This window comes from Dryobates pubescens, chromosome Z (assembly GCF_014839835.1).
Source record: "Dryobates pubescens isolate bDryPub1 chromosome Z, bDryPub1.pri, whole genome shotgun sequence".
NCBI lineage: Eukaryota > Metazoa > Chordata > Aves > Piciformes > Picidae > Dryobates > Dryobates pubescens.
Genome location: NC_071657.1, coordinates 37,017,961 through 37,024,985, shown reverse-complemented (window position 1 = coordinate 37,024,985; position 7,025 = coordinate 37,017,961).

The window sequence follows — 7,025 nt, the reverse complement described above, 5'->3', positions numbered from 1 at the left end:
ACATAAATATATACATTTATTTAAAGCAAAAAGAAACAGTTTCTTCCCTTCCACCTACCTTTTATACGATGGATCAGAAGCAAAGTGTGGTTTGCCACTATAAAGCTTAAGCAGTGAACGTCATTTCAGTAGTGTGATTACATAGGCTTCCTTGAGCAGGGATTGGTATGTCTTAGCATTCAGTCAGTATGTGAATAATGACAGAACAGCAAATCAATAGGGCTCTCTGTTCACCACTTGATGGTTATCTGCTTCTGTTTATTTGTACCCACACACTGCATATTGCTGAGTTTCATCATTAGCTTTGCTGCTCATGCTAGTTTAATGCCCATCTGACAGCTCTTCCATAGGGGCAGCGCTAGCAAGCTCTAGCTCACATGCCATATTTTATTGTGAAACATTCAGCCTTTTTGTTTATAGATCCTAGATACAAATTTCAAATAACTCTGATGAAATAGTGGGTCTGTTCTGTTTTGTTGTGCTTTCTCCATATGCTAAATACCACAGTGAAACATAATCAAATACCTACTGAAAAGGAGCCATCTGGGAGATACTTAGTTTCACTGACCTTGGTTAAATCAAAATCCAGGATGCAGCTAATTGAGATCAAATCTAGATCCAAAGCTCAAATTCTAAACTTTTGTAAGGTATGCGGAAAGCAAGCAGCTAAAACCATTCACCACAGCCATTGAGGAATAATAACTTAAAATTTCTGAGGCTTTCCTGCAGAGCAGATAAAAGTCAGCCTGACTTAGAGCAGTGGGTCCCATCTTTCCTGAGCTTGGTCTGCATAATGCACTTTGAACAGTAAATGCTGTGGCAGCAGTGTGAGCATTCTGTTAAGGTGCTGGGTATCAGCAGCTGAGATGTAGCTCAGCTGCTCCCTGTTTCACAAAGAGGGTGGCAGCAGAGCTGGGATCTGATCCCAACCCCACCGTTAATTTGGCAGGCCTCCTGGGTGAGCTGCTCCACTTCCCACCTTTTGTCTTTTCTCAGTGTTATAAGGTCAGCGGCAAAGTCTCCCTGCAATGTTACACACAGAGGAAAGATATGTCCAAGGGTACTCGGCCATTTGGTGTACCATACCATGCAGCTGAGCACCCTCACCTTCTGGACAGAGTTAATTGGTCCCACAGCTGCTTGTCTTTGTGAATGCACCTGATTCCATGAATTCCCTTTCTGTGTACACATACTGCACCTCTGCTGTTAGCACACAACTCACACCAGTTCTGTGGGAGAACTGAGCCTTTACCCTTGATCTTGGCTCAAGGATGGAAAAGCTGCTTCCCCATCCACACTGCAAGGTGAAGAAGGTCCTTCATGGACCTAAATTATATTTTAATCTGTACTGAAATGAGAGACACCAGAGGTGAGCACAAATCCTATGCTCCTACACAGAGTGCAGCAGGAGCAGGTGAGTGCATGTGCCAGACTAATGTCAAAGGCATTCACCTGGGGCTTTGAACCACATCACCATTTCTGATACAAAGCACAGCAGCATTTCAGGTGTTTTGCAGCTGGTGACTGTATGTTCTTGGGGTGGTTGGTTAGGTTTTTCTTTTTCAAAGTGCCTAATTTGTTGCTGCATCAGATACATGCTGACAGATGCCTTACAAATCATATGCCTGCTTGCTTTCATCAGCTTGTGCTGCAACCTCAACACTCATTACTTAACGGACAGTGAGGTTTGTGTGTAAACAAGGTTTACAACATGCATTAAAAGTGTGGCACATGCAGCATGAAGTACAAACCTCATTCAAAACATGGCTATATAAAACTTAAAATATTCCAACCAGTCCTTCCCTGCTAATGCATTGATTTCAGTTTGGCTGTGATCTCACAAGAAAAATTTTTCTTTCAGCTCTGCTGTATCCTGTACAGTTCCAAGTGAAGAGTATAAAGTATTTAGGTTGTTTTAAAAGGAGGCAGGAGGCATTGTGTTTGGGGTCTGCTCTGGTTGATGTAAATAGAAAGGTAACTGCATAAAAGCAGAGGTTCCACTGAGAACAGGAATCTGTAATCACGTTTTTCATTCCTCTAAGCTGTGAATTTTCAACTCATCATTCAAAGCAAAGCGTTAAGAACAGCCAGCTTACCCTTAAGAGAGAAATGACAAGGATAAATGAAAGTCTCCTTCTCTGGAGACTTTCAAGACCCATCTGGATGTGTTCCTGTGCAACCTGTCCTAGATTCTACCGTCATGCTCTGGCAGGGGGGTTGGACTTGACCTTTGGCAGTCCCTTCTAACCCCTAATATCCCATGATCCTGTGATAAATCACTGCTGCACAGTTTTTTTGCCTTCTGAGAACAAGCAGGTGTAGGAAGCTGGAAGGCAATGGTTTCATAGATGTCTCTCTCCCGGATTGCTTGCCTAAACCTCAGTTAGTCATGCTAGTAATGTGAAGTATCAGAGTGACTTGTCCAGGAGCTGAGAAACTGATGTAATCTTTCTGCACTTAAGAGTATCTCTGGATTGATGGGCATTTATTTGTTGCAGCAAAACAAGCTGTTGATTCAAATAGCATGGGATTTGGAAATGTTATGTACTTGATCTTCTTGAAGCATCTCTTAAGAAGTAAGTGTGAGATTTGCTGATCTTTGCCACCCACCACATTCTGCCTATGGCTGGCCAAGTGGCTGCTTCACATGCCAGAGGAGGATTTCCCATAAGAGATGAAATTTCCAGGACATTTAGGCTCAAAAGCTCTTCCTGGCATGCTTTTTGCCAAATGCATTTGCAAAGCTTACCAGTCCTTGTGAGCCTGCCTGAATCCTGACACAGCACCAAAAGCATGCTGAAGCTCTTCACCACAGCCAGCAGACTAACTCAAATGTGCTTTGATTAACAGCCCTCCTGTGGCTTTCTGATGGAAATGTCTGCAGCAGCAGGCCTGAGGTGGTAATTTGGTACAAGACCTCAGCTCTAGTGCATATTGTGCATTAGCCTAACAGCTCTTTTCTAGAAGCACTTTTGGATCACTGGACAATGCCTATGTCCCTTTTTGCATGGCAGGTCTGCGTTCCTGGAATAGAAAAGTGTGCTTGGAAACGGCCACATTTTTAGCTAGGCTGCTGCTTTGAGTCCAGCTGTAAGATACTTAGCAATTCCTGCCCTCTTGTACCTGTTGGTACCCCATCAACAGGTTATCATGCTCTGTTGCAAAGTTGCATTTTACCTTCAAACCAGGTGGAGCTTACCTGAACAGGAGGTAAGATAACCCACCTGTGAGTCTGGTTGCCCCCAAAGTCAATGTGCCAGCTTAGCAGCTTTCTTTACACTGAGGCTACATTTTAATTATAGCCAGCAAGAGAAAACAAAATTTGCATGCATTGTCCTCATCAGTCCTCCCTTGTATTTGTGACAGGCAGTGTGTGAGGCTTCTCCACAGTCACTGCCCCTCAAGCCTCAATACTATAAGAGATTTTAGTGGTACTTGCTCTACCACTGATGAGGAGACCATTGTACATCTGAGGCTTTAGTGATCCACACAATAGTTAACTGGATGAGGCACAGGCCTGCACTGGGCTTCACAGAGCTGCAGGTTCAGTGTGGCCTGCAGGCATCCTTCGGCTTTAGTGTAGGCTCCTACAGCTCACTGTAATGGGGAAGCCTGCAGGGAACTTCCATTCAGTGGCAGTTAGCAATCACACAACCTGTGTGGCTGTGCCTTTGTCTGAAAGTGCAGCAAGATCTCATTTGAACATCATCTTCGTTTGACAGTAGGAATAATGAATAGACTTCTTTTCTTATAAGAAAACTCCCTAGTGTCGCAAATGACCAAAATGGTATAACCTTCTGTGAACTGGATCTGCACAGCACAGTGCACATGGATTGGATCATTAGATTCTGCACAACTCAAGGATGCTGGCATCTGAAGGAACATAACATTATCTGCAGTTCTCTCTCTTTTTTTATAGTGTTATCTCTAATAAAAAGCATGTGAAATGATATGTCCCAAAGTCACAGTGCCTTTCTTACAGGGAAAATGATGGACCAGCACCTCCTGCTGCAAAAGCACAGCTTCACAGGCAAGAGTTTATCACTGCCAACAAGTAACAAATAGCTGGACAGAACATGAAAGTAAACATTGATGAGGTGAGACTGCTGTTGGGTTGGTTTAGCTTAGGCTTTTTTTTCATGCCTTGCTCTAAAGTATCCTGTGGAAAGCCCAAACCCTTAAAATTCAATTCATACGATTACTGGCAAGCAAGTTTACAAACAAACAGCAACAAATACAGCAACAATAACAAGAAACACACAAAAAACCCCTCACCAACACACAAACCCACAAAGGTTGTTGGTTGGTTGGTTTTCAATCCTAAAATTACATCTATGAAATTTGAACACTAAGCATGATGATGAGAAATCTGCTGTGGTTGTCGTGGGGCTAGCTGTCACTGTCTCAGAAGGGGAAGACATAGCAACACTCTCCATTTTTTGTTTTCAGCTCTTCCAATCGGGCGAGGAGCGGGGAGGAGGGGAAGGAGGCTGGGGTGGTGAGGGCGAATGGCGGCTCGTGTGCCTTTCCAGATGCTTTACCACGAACTCTCTGACGGTGGCAGTGTTCTCTTCTCCAAAACCGCAGCTCTCACGCTAAATGGAACAGTTAAATGACGGTCTGCTGTAACGATGGGTACAAGCCAACAGAGTGGGAGCAAAGAAAGTCAACAGAGGGCAGCCCTTACAGAATTTAATCTTCATTGTCCTAGTGAGCTGAAAACTGTCCTGCTCATCTCAATGGAAAGGATTTCTGCTGTGCAGTCCTCAGGGTTCCTTCTCCCAGAGTCTTAATGCATTTCTCCCTTTTTGAAGCAAAAGAGGAGAGGGACACAAAGATGCACAGGACACTGGTCACTGTATTGTTTCGCTCCTCCAAGGTGTAAAGCAGAAAAAGAGGTTCCTGATATTTGGACCTGCCTGTGTCCCAAAGAGGGGAAATGCAAAAATGAAGATGCAGTGCAAAGTTATTTAGACCACCTACATTGTCTACTATTATATAGGGACAGAAACACTGTACTTTGTGAACGAAACTGGAAATGTATTACATTTCTTTTGCCTTTAAAAGTGCCAGGTCTTATTCCAAATAATCTCCTCTGAGTCTAGTAGTATTCCACCAGCTGAAATATGGCAACTCACAGTTCTTTACTAGCAAACCAAAGGTCTTAGGGAATCAGAAGTGACCACAGTGTCCATAGTGACACCTGAAAGCCATTCACCATGTCACGAAAACCAGTTTGTGATGTGTATGACATCAGACTATGTACATCCAGCAGCTGACCTGGGATAACTTACTGTAAAATGATGAGACACAGGATAGCTAAAGCTCTTAAAATACCTGCTTGGTGGTTTGTGTCCATAACTAGTCATGAAGCTACAAACAAGTCCAGACCTGTGATGTGGGCAGAAGCCTGGGCTCCATGGTGGATGAGCATGTGGATACTCATGTTCTGTGCTAATATTGGCAGAAAAATTACATGAAAGAGGAAGACTTTCCAGATCTAATTTCTGCTTCTTTATAGGCACAGAATTTTCCTTGAATTTTATCTTCTGTTGCACAGCACATGAAGTTACTCCTTGTGCTTTATTAAGAAGCCTTCTCACTGTCCATACTGGTCCATATTATCAACAGCTGGCCAGAGACATAGTGAAAGCAATATCCTTTCAAAGCACATGGCTCTATGGACTCTAACATGGCAAATAAAGCTGAGCTGCTGTCACCTGTGTTTTGGTTTGGTGGCAGAGAAGAGCAGGAAAAAAAGTAAGTATCTTCTTGCTACAGTCCGTCAAACTGCTTCAGATGGGGCAACCACAGCCAAAGGCATTTCCACCATTAATGTGTATCAGAAGAGGACAGCAAGCATTGTGAGGACAGTATATACTTTATTAACAATTACTAACTTGTCACCTTAAATAAAAGAAGCTGAAAGATAGGTTGTTAGGGTAAGTCTGAGATATGTTTTGTGTCTTTGCTCACCAGCTCAGCCACTGATCTGAAATCAAACCAAACAAAGCTCTGGGAGCCTGGCCTCTTAAGTATCTCTTCAGGAAGGAGGTTGAGATGGAGACAGGAATTTAACTTAATCATATTCAGAAAACAAAGCAGCACAAATTACAGCATCACCAAAGTCACTGAAGTATTTTGAGCTGCCTTTTCAGTCTTAATGAAAGATGGATAAACAGGTTCCAAAAATACGTGAAACCACCACACCTAAACCCTAGCCCATTAGTAGCTTTAAAATGTTCAATTAAATGAAATGTTTTCAAAGGCTTTGAAATGTTTACTGATTGTTTATGTAGTGGCAGTGCCTTCAAGCCCAGACAAAATCAAGGCCCCACTGACCATGTACAGCTCTTGCCACTTAAACAGTTGGGACTGCTCTTCCAAAAATGCTTGTGTAGAGCATCTTTTAAAACTGGGCCACTGGCTGCAGTGACTTAAGGCTTCAGAGGAGCATTCTTGGACACTGACAGACTTTTAACTCCTTCGCTCGTGTCTGCTGCCCCTGCTTTCTTTTTAATGTGCTTCCCCATACATTAAATGTGCTTCCAGGGCCACGGTGGCACGCCAGGAAAGGTAGCAGCAATGTGGGTTTGCGACTTCATCCCTGCTGGTGTTCTGGTACTATTAATCTCAGAGGACAGCCTGGGACACCAGGGGTCATTTAGGCAGGTACCTGGAGCCTCTTAACTTCAAAGATGCACCTATGGTTATGGATAAAGATGAGTTATGCCTCCAGAGGCTGTGAGTCATCTGTTCTTTTTCCAAAAAGCTATCACCATGTCCCCAGGTCCTATAAGCCAGGGCTGAATTTTTTTGCATTCTGATAAGCTTATGCTGGGCCTGAAACTGAGATTGCCCCCCACAGGTACTGAGAGACAGCTTTTACTTCCTGTACCTCTGACACCTATCTATTGTGGGATGCCTGTGAATTGCCACGCTGACAGACTTTGCTAGCATGATTACATATAAAATGTTGGGTCTGTGGGGGAAGGCAGTTACATGTGTGCCTCAGGACTGGTTGA